The following is a 13,774-nucleotide window of genomic DNA, read 5'->3' as shown; positions in this document are numbered from 1 at the left end:
TGCTCTGAGAGCTCTCCGGGGATAGACACTGCTTCTGCTGTGAGCTGTCCCATGGAGGTCCCATTGTCCCCACATGGCATCTCCATGTGTCAATCAGCCCCTGAGCTAGGTGCGGGGGTTCAGGGGTGGGGGGAGCATGCAAGTTCTTCCTAAGAGGGAATTAGATGGATAGGTAATGAAACACAACAAAGTATTATAAGTGGTGCAACCAAATTCTTCTCAGGATTCAGAATGGGTACAAAATCTGAGTGGCTCAGAAAAGCCTTCACAGATGAGAACTGTTCTAAAGGATAAGCAGACGTCGGACGGCAGATGCAGGGTGAGGGCTCAGAAGCCAGATGAAGGAAGGAGCAGGTATGGAGTCAGGGGCCTCTACGAAATTACTAAGATTTAAATATGAAGGACTAGGAGCTAATGCAAAGAAAGATGAGGTGGAGGCCAGGTCACAGTGGGTCTTCTGTGCCAAACTGAGCTTGGACTACACTCAAAGAGAACAGAGAACTCATGAGAGCAGAAATATAAATGTGAATAGCTCTGCATCTTAGCAGGACTGCTTTGCACTGGACATGTTGGATTGGAAGGAAAGAAAAATAGAAACAGAAACTATATTCTAATTCTAGTGATCATGTTAACTAAATAATATAAAAATTTCCAGTTTGACAAAAAAAAAAGAAATAAAATACACCATTCTTTTAAATGAAGATATTCTCACAAGAAAGTAAGGAAATTCTCAAGGCCATTAAATGAAGAGGGAATTAAAAACCAGAATGGTAAATGAATAAAGATGTTGTAACACCTTCAGATAGGACTTCTATCTCAGAAAGCCCCACCATGGATTAGGGTGAGGACTGTCCACATGTGGCTATATAAATTTTGCTAAATTAGTATTCATTTAAATTCACATTGGCTAGGCGTGGTGGTGCACGGCTGTAATCCCAGCACTCGGGAGACTGAGGCAGGAGGATCACTGTGAGTTCGAGACCACAGTGAGTTCCAGGTCAGTCTCAACTACATAGTGAGACCCTGTCACTAAATAAATAAATTTATACTGGGAAGTCTAACCAGCCACAGTTCAAGCGCTCTATTGCCCCATTCAACTAATAGCTACCATTTGAAGCAACACAGATGTAGAACATGTTCACTACTGTGGCAAAGCCTGCTGAACACTGCCTATGGAGACTTGGATAATAGCCAGGCAGTGATAGCTGACATGGTATTGGACCCAAGTGAGGCAAGAAGGCTGAGCTGAGCTCCCTGCATAAGCCCATGACCTTCAGTGAAAGAGTGGACAGAGAAACAAATCTACCACCAAGACAGGGAGACCACATGGAAATCAGCCTAGTCTTAGCTCACCATGAATATGTCTTCTGGGAATTCTTAACCATAGGTTAGGATCACATATAGGTTAGTGATTTGAACAATGTCATGGTGAGAAGATAATATGACCACTGGTGCACCGGTTGGTAATAACTATGAGTTACCCAGTGAAAGCAAATATAAATCAGTCCTGAAAGGTCACATTTGCAACCCAGGCCTTATAGGATTCCCATAGATAAAATACTAATTAAAGGGAGCTCATAGTCCCAAATTACAAACCATACAAGAAACAACCCATTTGTGAATGAAAGTCAGCAGATGAAACACACAGTAGGATTAAACTTCCAATAACTTCAGATGATGAAGTCTATAATACCAATAGGTTTATCATGATTAAGAATATTAAAAAAGATAATCAGGCATGATGGCATGTGCCTGTATCCAAGCTATTCAGGAGGTTGAGGTAGGAAGATCACTTGAGTCCAGAATCCAGGCCAGCCTGGGCAACACAAGTGAGACTCTACCTAGAAAACAAACAAACTATGTACTGACATTGTAAAATGGGAAGAAAGGGGCTAAAGGTGTAGGGAAGGTGGGATGGGTAGGGGAACGGTAATTAGGGAAAAGAAAAAAAATGTGAGATAATGAAAAGATGGAAATAAAGTGTTTGTAGATGGTGAGGGAAGGAGGGGGTGAAGGGAGGGCAGGGGTAAGGGGAAAAAATGAGACCCAAGACCTGTCATGTAGAGGTACAAGATCCCATCAATGAATGTAACTATACTGTATCCCTAGAATGTACCAATAAACTCAATTAAAAAAAAAAAAGAAAACAAACTATGAAAAAGAATAGGGCAAGAAGTCCTTCCAGAATGGCAATATGTAGATCTCTGAATTTTTGCTCCAATGAAATGCTGTATAACTGGTATAAACTATAAAAAGCAACCATTGAAAGTTTTTGAAAATTCTTCTAGAATATACAGCAAACAGGAAAACGCAGAGTCCAAAAACCTACTAAATTCTAGTAAAAATAGCAACAGTCTTTGATATGTAAGCTACAACCCGCTCCTGCAGCTCAGTTTGGCAGAAGCTGAGTCCAGAAGGCACAGCCAGGAAGGGGCGCTCCCTACCCCCAGCTCCCAGTCTAGAGCACCAGTTTCTCCCCATGAGAGGCTGGCTGCTGATGTTCTCATCCCCACCACAGCTCTACACTGCAGAAGCTCTATTCTGCCCATACACAGATGAGTGGTTCAAAGCTCCCTACCTCTACCCAGTCACCACTTGCAAAGTAAAAGCTTTAACCCAACCACTGTAGGCCCAAGGACAAGGCCGAACCCCCCTGCCCCAGCTCACTCCTATGGCAGAGGCTCCATGCAGAGGAAGTATGCTGAGAAGATGAGTGACCCCCAAGACCCCTTTCGCAACCCCTCACCACTCCCAGGGAAGGTGGACCAGCCCTGGAGAAGCGGCCATTGCTCCAGCTCCACAGCAGTGGCACCAAGTTCCTGCTTAGAAGAGGCAGTGTAGGAACAGAGCTCTGAGGCTAACCCAAGGGGACTGGCTTTATTCAGAACAACGAGGGGAAAGTCAAGCCTTGAGGCCCCGGCAGAAGCAATGGAGTGCTTTGTGGGAATAACTTGGAGGAGACTGGTAGCTCCATGATGGCAACAAGTGAACTGGAGAACCAGCTAGAAGTTTGAGAGAGTCAGGGAAGAGACATCTAGGAAGAGTCCTCCTAGATTGAAGTCAGCCTCAAAGACTGGTTTCAAGATTCTCCTTTACAGGGCCCTGTGTGGTAGTGCACACCTATAATCTCAGCACTCGGGAGGCTGAGGCAAGATTGCCATGAGTTCAAGGCCAGCCTGAATTACCTGTCTGGAAAAAAAAAAAAAAAAAAAAAAAAAAAACCTCCCTTACATGAGGACCCAACTTCACTGAGCAATTTATGTTCCAGGACATTGTATTAACAGAGCAATCAGGTAACAATTAGTAAAGGTAGAACAGCCAGAAGCTGAGTAAGATTTGGAAAAGAGACACCAGCTGAGGCCACAGGTGGCCAAGAGGGGAAAGAAGACTACATCATATCAAGGTACATCTTCTGAGGAGGGACCTCAGACTGGCTGTGTTACTCGAGAAAACACAAGCCAGGCAAGTACCTATAATCCCAGCTACTCAGAAGGCTGAGGCAGGAAGATGGCAAGTCTGAGGGCAGCCTAGGCAATTTAGTGAGACTCTAGCTCAAAATTTTAAAAACTAAAAAGTCCTGGGGATGTATCTTAATAATCCCTTGGGTCAATCCCTAGTATTAAAAAAGGGGAGGGGAGAAGGGGAGGGAGGGGAGACGAAAAGAGAAAAGAAAAAAAAAGAAACATCAATAGCAAAAATGTCAGTGCTAGCTGGGTGTAGTGTTGGTACATGCCTGTTATCCCAGCACTCTGGGAGGTTGAAGCGGAAAGATCACAAGTTCAAGCCTAGCCCAGGTAACTTACTGACTTTGCAAGACTTTGTCTCCAAAGGGAAAAATAATTAGAACTAAGAGACAGGGATTTAGCTCAGTAGTTCCACCACCGGCCTCACAAGCCCAAGGACTGGAATTAGATCCCCAGTACCAAAAAATAAATAAATAAATAAAGCCATGCAGAAATAAAGTTTTCTCATTCAAATTAAAGTGGTATAAATCTGAAGTAGATTCTGATAAATAAATATATATAAACCCTTGAGCCACCAATAGGGAAATAACAACATATTCCTTGAAAGTCATTAAAGAGAGAGGGGTAACCTGTGCCTTCAGCCACCGGCTGCCTGGCTGGGTGAGGGGGGCCTGGGGCTGAAGCCCCAGCTCCTGCTGCAGGACACGGAGGTGACAGCCACAGGTGGAGTGGGAGCAGCAGCTGCAGGGGCCAAAGGAGGCACAGAGGCAGAACAAAGAGAGTGCATCACAGACAAAGGGTGTCCTCCAACTGCTCTGTCCTGACCTAAAGAGGGAAGCCCTTGGGTGAAGAACTCGTGACCCTTTTGCAACGAACAGGACAACATTCAAGTACTAGGTGACAGCCAGAAGCTCCCGGAGCACGGAGTTAACACCGCCAGGGACTTAGTCTGAGAAGGTGAGATTGCCCTTCCTGGTGGTAAAGAGGGACAGAATGAGAAACTATGGAACTCACCCACTCGGCTGCACGTCCTACCAGAATGCCCTGCTTACCCGCTCAGTGGGATGGTTCAATTCTTAGCACAGTGAAAGATTACATCTTAAAGCATAGAACAGTGGCATCTCGTCCACCAGTACACATACAAAAAATGACAGAAGAACCTGGAAGGATCATAGTACGACACTGTAAGGAGGTGACGACTTTACAGCCCAAGATTACAGACTTCAGTTCCGTAATGTACTTCAAATGTTTTTTTGTTTTGTTTTGTTGGTTGGTTGGTTTTTTTGAGACAGGGTCTTGCCATGTAGTGCAGGCTGGCCTTCAACTCACTACGTACCCCAGGCTGGCCTTGAACTCAAGGTGCTCCTGCTTGTCTCTGCTTTGTGAGTGCTGGGATTACAGGGGAGCCACACCACATCTGGCATTCAAATCATTCTGAAGATGTATACGTAGATTCCGAACTGAATTCATAGTATTCCACACAGACCCCAGTGTTGGTTGTCAGTTCAGAGTCTGAGCCCCAGGAGACAGCTGACAGGATTGGAGTCCTTGGAGCATCCGCAGAGAGGTCATTATACATTGGTTCCTTGTGAGTGGACATCTGACTTCAAGGGGTGCAGACTGAGCAGGTGAAGAAATACAGCACTCTGGGATGATTCTGAATTCCCAGGTGTTCTCTAGTCCTGAGCTCTGACCTATTTCTGTGGGCAGACATTAACATTCAGAGCTGAAACTGTGGGACAATAGGCCAGCAGAGACACTATGGGGTGTGTGCAGAACAGCAGACAGACAGGACTGCAGCGGGACCAAGCAGCATGCATTAGTGTGAATGACAGTTTTTATACATAGAAAAGAAATTGCTAACCAGCTTCCTGCAGTTACCTCTGGATGTACTGTCACATTTGACATGGAACTGTGACTCTTGGAAACCACTAATAATAGTGAAGGCAAAAGCTGTTAGATTTTTTTTTTTTTTCAGGTACCAGGGATTGAACCCAGGACTTTGCAGTTTTGAGGCAGGCACAGTGCCAGTGAGCTAAATCCTGGGTCCTGTTTTAGACTTTTGGATGCTTGCCTTTCTTTGGTTTGCAAGGTCACTGTAGCTATCTTCAACCTAATATAGTTGTAACCAATTTTTTTAAAAGCTGAATTCATCTCTCGGCTTTTGCAAATGCAAGATGTTTACTGGATTCATTTTGTAATATTTTAGCAATGAGAGTTGACTAGTGTGGACAAAACCATAATTCAGTCAACTTTATTTTTAGCATATTTCTAATTAAAATATCACATTACAGCCGAAGTGGTGGTACACACCTGTAATCCCAGCAGTTGGGAGGCTGAGGCAAGAAGACCACTGTGAATTCAAGGTTAGCCTGCACTACAAAGTGAGCTCCTATCTCTAAAAAAATAAAACCAAAAAAACCCTTTAAATATCACATTACATATTCCCAGCACTCAGGAGGCTGAGGCAGGAGGATTGCCATGAGTTTGAGACCAGCCTAGGCTACATAATGAGTTCAAGGCCAGCCTGAATTACATAGCAAGACCTTTAAAAAAAAAAAAGTCCTATACTCTTCTACTATATTTGTTCTTACACTTGGTTATTAGGACAGAGCATAATGTACCATTGTTTTATTAAATCTCTATTGCGAATGAAGGTCATGTAAAATTATGGAATAAAACAACAGGAACAGACCCAATAGAAGCAGAGTTCTGTTACACACATACCATGAGTGCACTGACTGTGCAGTCTGGTTCAGGTATCTGAAAGCAGTGTTGATTTTTACCCATGTTCAGTAATCTTTGTGTCTGGAAAACATTATCATTTCTGCATTTTTCACAATGCCTGAGCAAGTGTCGCAGGCAGGTATCATCTTTTGCTTTTTGCTTGCAACATAATCTTGAGGCTTTGCATGTCACAGCCAAGTTGCCATTGCACACATGTGTGTCCTCTTTGTGGGGTGAGTTATAATCTTGTGATAATGTCTTTTGGTGGATCAAAGAAATATAGGGTAAAACTTGACCTATTTTTTAAATGTAAATTTGTGTAAAATATTTGAGGACCTTAGTATGTAAAAATAATGGCCTTAACTTGCTATACCAGTCTACAGATTTTTTATGTGATTTTTTTCCCCCATTTTTCCCAGTAGTAGAAAAGTGGCAAAGCAAGTTTGATATTCCTGTAAGATAATTTCAGGGGCATTCGTGTTCCTTGTTAGACAGTCATGACCTTTTCTCCTTGCCTTTATAAATGTTAGTGGCCTTCCATGTTTAGTGACTGTGAAGAGGTTCTAGAATGTAGATGCCCTGTCCAGCTGTCCAAAACAAAATTAAAAACTCAAAGCTAAAAAAATCATTAAAGGAACTGATGCTATGAAAATATAAAAGAAAAAGAAGGTCAAGGATGAAGGGGTAGTTCAGTGGTACTGAGTGTGCTTAGCATGTGTGAGGCCCTGGGATCAATCCCAGAAGAGGAGGAGAAAGAGGTGAGGAGATAAGCAGGGGAGGGGGAGGGGAGGGGGAAGAGGAGGAGGATCTAAAAGAGAGCTTTAGGGTTTGGAGATGATCCCATCTTGAGGAGGAAAAGAACTTCAGATTCACCTAAGGTATTAAAAACCAAATGAAAAAACCCCAAAACAAAACCCTTCAGATTTAAAATATATAGACACTGAAAAAATTAGTCATGTGGGTTAAACAATAAGACATGACTAAAGGGAGCCTATAAATATACTACTACATCTAAAGAAATTTCCTAGAAGACAGGGCCAGAGATTGTATATATAAGGGAGAAATATATATATATATATGACTGACAATATACAACAGAGACAAAAGATAGGGGAGATCCTTGTCAAAAAATGATCTAGAGCCAGGTGTGGTGGCACACTCCTGTAATCCCAGCACGCAGGAAGCTGAGGCAGGAGGGTCACTGTGAGTTCGAGACCAGCCTGGGCTACATAGTGAGTTCCAGGTCAGTCTCAACTACATAGTGAGACCCTTTCTAAAAAAAAAAAAAAAATCTAAAGCATGTATAATAGAAGTTCCAGAAGGAAAAATATTAGTAATGGGGAAAGACAATAAAGACATTTTGGTTGAGAATTTTCCAGAACTGGTGAAAGAACCTCTCCAATCCACACATCTCGAAATCACACACACACACAAAATCCTAAACAGGATAAATAAAAATAAATATAAATATCCTCCTAGATGTTGTGAAGTAAATCTGCAAATTATCTACAAACACACACAAACACACACACACACACACACACACACACACGATCTTAAGAGAAACTAGATTATAAAACGAATAATTACATAGACAGCAGACTTCCCAGGAAAACCAGAAATCAGAATGCAATCAATTGTAGAAATAAAGCTAAAATTGAACTGGGAATATAGCCCACTGGTAGAGCACATGCTTAGTATGCACAACGCCCTGGGTTTAATCCCCAGCACCACACACACACACAACTAAAATTATCAGTAATCACAATAAATGTTCTATTAAATGATAAGACATGAGATTATATTTTTTAAATGTCCAGCTATATACTGTACAAGAAATATTCCTAGGGGCCAGGGATTTAGCTCAGTGGTGCTGCCACCTGCCTCGCAAGCGCAAGGTCCAGAGTTCAGTCCCTGGTACCAAAAAAAGTAAATGAAATAAGAAATATTCCTAAAACACAAAAACAAATATTTCAAGCATGGAATCCTTGAGAGGCTGAGGTAGGAGGATCACTGTGAGTTCCAGACCAGCCTGAAGTACATAGTGAGACCTTTTTAAAAATTTTTTTTTATTTTAAAAAGAAAGAATTTCACCATATAATGATAAAAAAGGCAGTATAGCAAAATAGTTGAAGGGCACACACTCTAGATACAGACTATCTGGATTCAAATCCTGACTCCATCAAAGTGACATTGGGCAAGTTACTTAATCTCAGTTTCCTTGATTTTTCCCATTGGTAAATGGGGGCAATAACAATAGTACCTACTTCATAGAGGTGCTATGGAGGTGAATGAATTAGTACATAAAGTGTTCATCACAGAGCACTACATAAATTCCTGCTGCTATAAAAGAAGTTCAAGAAAAATACCATAATTCTGCACTTGTATGTACTCAATAACATAGCCCCCAAATATTTAAACCAAAAAAGATATTTATGAGATATTCATTGGCAAATACCTAATTATAGTGAGACATATATATATCTCTCAGTAAATGATCAAACTGATACTAGTTAAACAACAATATTAACAAGTTTAATCTAATGACTGAATTTAGAACTATTTTCAAAAAGGTACTATATATTGTTTACAAATATATATGTACCATCTATAAAACATGACCATGTACAGATGAGATCTCTTGACCTCACAACAATTAAATTGAAAACCATAACAAAAAGATAACAAAACACCTCTATTTATTTGGAAATGTTAAAAGAGTTCCAAAAAACTCATCCAAAAATTATAAAATATTTAGAACTAAATGATGATGAAAATATCACCTGTCAAAATGGATGGGATGCAGCCAAATAAAGAAGAGGAAAATTTATAACCTGACATGTTTATGTTACAAAAACAGAAAATCTAGGGCCAGGGATGTAGCTCAGTGGTACCGCACCTGTCTGGCAAGCAAAAGGTCCTTAGTTTGATCTCCAGTACTGAGAAAAACAAAACAAAGCAACAACAACAACAACAAAACAGAAAATCTAAAAATTAATAAGCTAAGCATTCAACTTAATGTTATAGAAATAACAGAATAAATGCAAACATATACAAATATTAAAAAGCAGAAATAACAAACACATTTTAATACAGATATTTGGCATAATTTATTAAGAAAAAAGAAAAATCAGAAATCAACAATGTTCAAAAAAGGAGTTCAAATTGCAGAAGCAACAGAGATTTCTTTAAATGATCAATATGAACAATATTACATCAATATATTTGAAAGTTTTCAAAAAATGGAAAACTCCCTAGGAATTTCCTAAACTGTCAAAAGAAAAATCTACATATGTATTTATAAAGAAACTGGATTACTAATTAAAAGTCCCTCTGCCAGAAATTCACCAGGTCTGATGACTTTGTGTGTCCACAAATCCTCAAAAGACTGAGAATCCCATCCTAAACTTTTCCAAAAAATAGCTTGGGCTGCCATTTATTTGTGGTACCAAATCTATTGGTGCCTTGATCTTGGACTCCCAGTCTCCAGAACTAAGAGAAATAAATTTCTGTTTTTATAAGCCACCCAGACTATAGTATTCTGTTATAACAGCCAGAATGAACTAAGACAAATCAGTCTCACTTATGAACACAAACAAATAACTCCAAAATAAAACACCAACTAGTAGCAGCCAGCAACACACAACTTACCCAGATGGTTTTAATACCAGAAATGCAGGGAAGGGTTAAAGGTAGAAAAAAAATCTACTTATGTAGTTTACCATATTAACTGATTAAAGAAAAAAAAACACTTATTTTCAGCTCAGTAAATTTAGAAAAACAGTGCTTTATATCTATTCAGGAATTTTACACAAAAACTTAGCAAAACAATTTCTTAATTACTAAACAGTAATATGTTAACAGAGGTGAGCAAAATGTTGTCCAGTCCCTGCTGCATCCTGCATGGCTCGAAGACCCTTGGAGGGCAAACAGTGGAGGATGAAGAAAAGACAGACAAAGAGATACAAAAAGCTGAGGCCAGGTGGAGCCTTCCTCCTGGTGGGAGAAAAAGACTGCCTGGTAACTGCGGTGCATTTATTTATAATAATAGTGATAAGGGAAACGCAGGGAGAGGTGAAGGGGCTGCCCATAACTGGAACAGGGAGAGCAGCTAAGGTTTGCAGAACTTCATGCTTTGATGGTTTAATGAGGAACAGATGGGGAGGAAGACACATCTACAGCATGGCTCCCCCAGCATCTCTCCCTTTTCTGTTTTGTAGTTGTAGCTTATGGTTGTTTCCTTTATGGCAGGAATGCTCTTGGGTTTCAGTGGCAGACAATGTGTCTGGCCTGGTAACCTCTGCAGGTCTGAGCTTGTCCTCTATTGGAACACAAGCATACTCTGGCCCCTATGTCATGAATTGCATTAAGCCATTTTACCTTTTAGTTAAGACATTCTTTAGCAACATTTGTCTGTAGATTTATCTTAGTTTCAATGGAGAATATTTACTTTCCATAAGTATATTTAAAAATTTTTTAAATGAAGGTAACTAGAGAAGGTGACAAAATCTAATTGAGTTTGTAGAGGTAGCTGTACTCCCCCTTTCTTGTTTATGTTAGTGTGTTTTGGGGAGAAGTGAGTAGACCAACAATGGCTTGTCTCAATGAGTTATAAGGACCTCTAATATTTTTAACTGGATTAGCTGTCCATAATAAGCTCTTTTCAAAAGGCTATCCCCAACTGCAGATAGGGAAGAAGGGGCACGGGTTTCATCTAACTGCTTCAAGCCAAGAAGGGTCAATGCAGGGAAGACTGCAGTTAGGGAGGCCCTTCTAGGGAGCTAATTTAACAGGCCTTAAATAAAAATCATGTGGTAATTTAGCAATTATAAACTCTCTTTATAAGACCAATCTAGTGGATCTTGGTTTTAAAAAGTACATTTGTTGTTGATATTATCTGCATGATCACTTTGAGTTTGGCAGCCTATAGGCAAGAATAAACAAAATTTTTAAAGAAATTAGAGCATGTATAGTCAAGGTATAACCACTAAAATAAAAAGGTGGTTTGGGGAAAGAGTCATGTTTATAAACTGTTTTTAGGGGACTAAAACAGTGAATGTAACTTGTCAACATATAGACCCTCCACTAATGGAGATTATCTATAAGTCTGAATATTTTGTTATAATTTTAATAGTAGCTGTAAAAGGACTAAAAATTTAACAATTTCACAAAACAATTTGAACACAGGGATTTAGCTCAGTGTTGCTGCCACCTGCATCACAAGCATGAGGTCCCAAGTCCAATCCCCGGAACCAAAAAAACCAAAAAAACTTTACTCAAGAAACAATTTGAGCAAAAAAAATTTAAAACTGTTGTTGAGTTCATTTAAATTTTACCATGGTTTTATCTAATGACCCATAACAGAGGTCACAGTGTCTCATTAGATACTGGTGTATTTGGAAACTGTCAAAAGGGGTCAGCAATTGGAGCCTTTTTTTTTTTTTAGCCTCTTTTTAAGTCGAGTTATATTACTATGTTCTTGATTTTACATAACTTTAGTTACACTTTCTACTGAGTGTTAAAGGGCAACTTTCAGTGAGACCTATATTAAATAAAATTAACCTTTTGCTATCTGTCAAGGTCAATTAAAGTCTCCTTAGGCAATACCTTGGAACCATGTATAGAGCCTCTCAGCTCCTGTCAGTGTCAGCCATCAGGATGGGTCACAGCCTTGCATGACCATGTTGCTTTCTATGAAAGCATAGGAGATTTTTCCCTCCCAGTGACACTCCTTTGGCACACTTTAGTTGTTGCTTTGGTGTCCAACAATCTCCCTGCTCAGGAGGTTGGGTGACTTACCAAAACTGTAGGATCTTGTAGAAAAGGTTCCCTCGTGTCCTGAATCTTTGTTGACCTTGGAGGGCCAGGGCCAAAATATTGATTGTCTTTTTAGCCCAGTTACCTTTCTAGTGTTGGTCTCTGGACTTTAGAGAAGATCAGTAACATCAGCATTACAATAGGAATAATAAACTTAACTATTATAATTTTATCTGCATAGCAAGCATTTTGGAGTCTAAAATGTAGTCAGAGGACTGTTATTTTTATCAGTCACGGTTGTTCTAGTTGTTGAATTCCTGTAGAACATTAACAGAAAAAAACTTTAAATCAGGAGCCACTCATAAAACTTAGCATGACAATCATGACAAGATTATCTTTGTAACACACTTAGTATAAAATATCCATTGTTAAATGCACTCACTCCCCTCCAAAAACACATTAAAATAAAGAAAACTCTTACTTAAGTTACTATCTTTTGATGGGATGCCATCTAAGGAAAATATATGGGCCTATAAATGTACCTGTTATTATAAGTAACTGGAGCATAAGAGAAAGGCAAATACCTGGGTCAAAAGGAGGTTATTACTATAAACAATATGTTGAAAGATCTGTACAGTCCAAAGATATGAATACATTTTGTATACCAGAAAAATAGCAATAATAATTATTACAATTATATGAAAGCTTATATCCTGTAATGTAGCTTGGTACCAAAGCATCTTTTTAATAACACCTTGTTTTCCCACAGAAAATTTATGTTTTGAAGATGAACAATATAAACATATAACAATAACATATTTAAAACTTACCCCTTTGATGATAACTAATGCAAACACTTTATAATAGCATATTTAAGCAATGTTTATTGGGGGTGTGTCTTCCCATAAGGCTATGAAAATTACTGAGACTCCAATTAGTGAACAAAGACCAGAATAATTTTTCTGGAAGCTGCTGTTTTTTTTGTGTTTTTTGTTTTTTTTTTTGAGACAGGGTCTCACTATATAGTTGAGACTGACCTGGAACTCACTATGTAGTCCAGGCTGGTCTCGAACACACAGCAATCCTCCTCCTGCCTCAGCCTCCCTAGTGCTGGGATTACAGATATTCACCACCATGCCCAGCCAGCTGCTTCTTTGTTCAACAAAGGAAGTCCCATTTAGCTGTCTCCCCAAACCTAAAAGTCTCCATTTAATTACCCTGACAATTTTTAAAATAACCTACAAAACCCAGGTTGCAACAATTAACATATCATTTATAACCAATAAAATATGAGTTATTGAATGTGAACAAAAATATGAAATTAATCTTGAAATCATTTTGATCAGCTAGCAACCTGGGTGGGGGGAAGGCATGCTTTAACTTTAATAACATTTATCTGTAATCCAATTTAAATTATAGGCAAATATCTTAAGAAAAATTTTAAAGGGAAAAAAATTGTTGAGATCAAACAAAAGAGATATAAAATTAGACAGACAAACAAACATATAAGATAATTGTTTCATAAAACTAGAGTGCACTCAAATATATTTGGCCAATTTGAACTTCAACATCCTTTTTAAAAAATACTGGTTATAATTGTAACTAAAACCAGTCAAAACTTTTGTAGGTCAATTAACAGAGATCTCTTGTAATTTGAATCAGAAGGAATAAGTGTTTTGTTTTGTTTTTTGGGGGTACCAGGGATTGAACTTGGGTCCTTGTGCTTTTGAGGCAGGCAGTGGAACCACTGAGCTAAATCCCTGGCCCAAAGAATAAGTGTTTTATATCTGTAAGTGTAATCTTTTATAAAAAGTAGATAGAACAGT

At 39.3% G+C, this 13,774-nt stretch overlaps 1 pseudogene; it reads left to right on the top strand.

The window, feature by feature from the left end:
• The first annotated feature begins 1,741 nt into the window (after positions 1 to 1,741).
• LOC104866545 lies at positions 1,742 to 5,371 on the top strand (annotated as a pseudogene).
• The last annotated feature ends 8,403 nt before the right edge of the window (positions 5,372 to 13,774 follow it).

Source organism: Fukomys damarensis, unplaced genomic scaffold (genome assembly GCF_012274545.1).
Source record: "Fukomys damarensis isolate Sample0158 unplaced genomic scaffold, DMR_v1.0_HiC HiC_scaffold_5, whole genome shotgun sequence".
In the NCBI taxonomy this organism is placed as follows: domain Eukaryota; kingdom Metazoa; phylum Chordata; class Mammalia; order Rodentia; family Bathyergidae; genus Fukomys; species Fukomys damarensis.
Note: the sequence above shows the minus strand (reverse complement) of the source record. Positions and strands in the feature narration are given on the sequence as shown.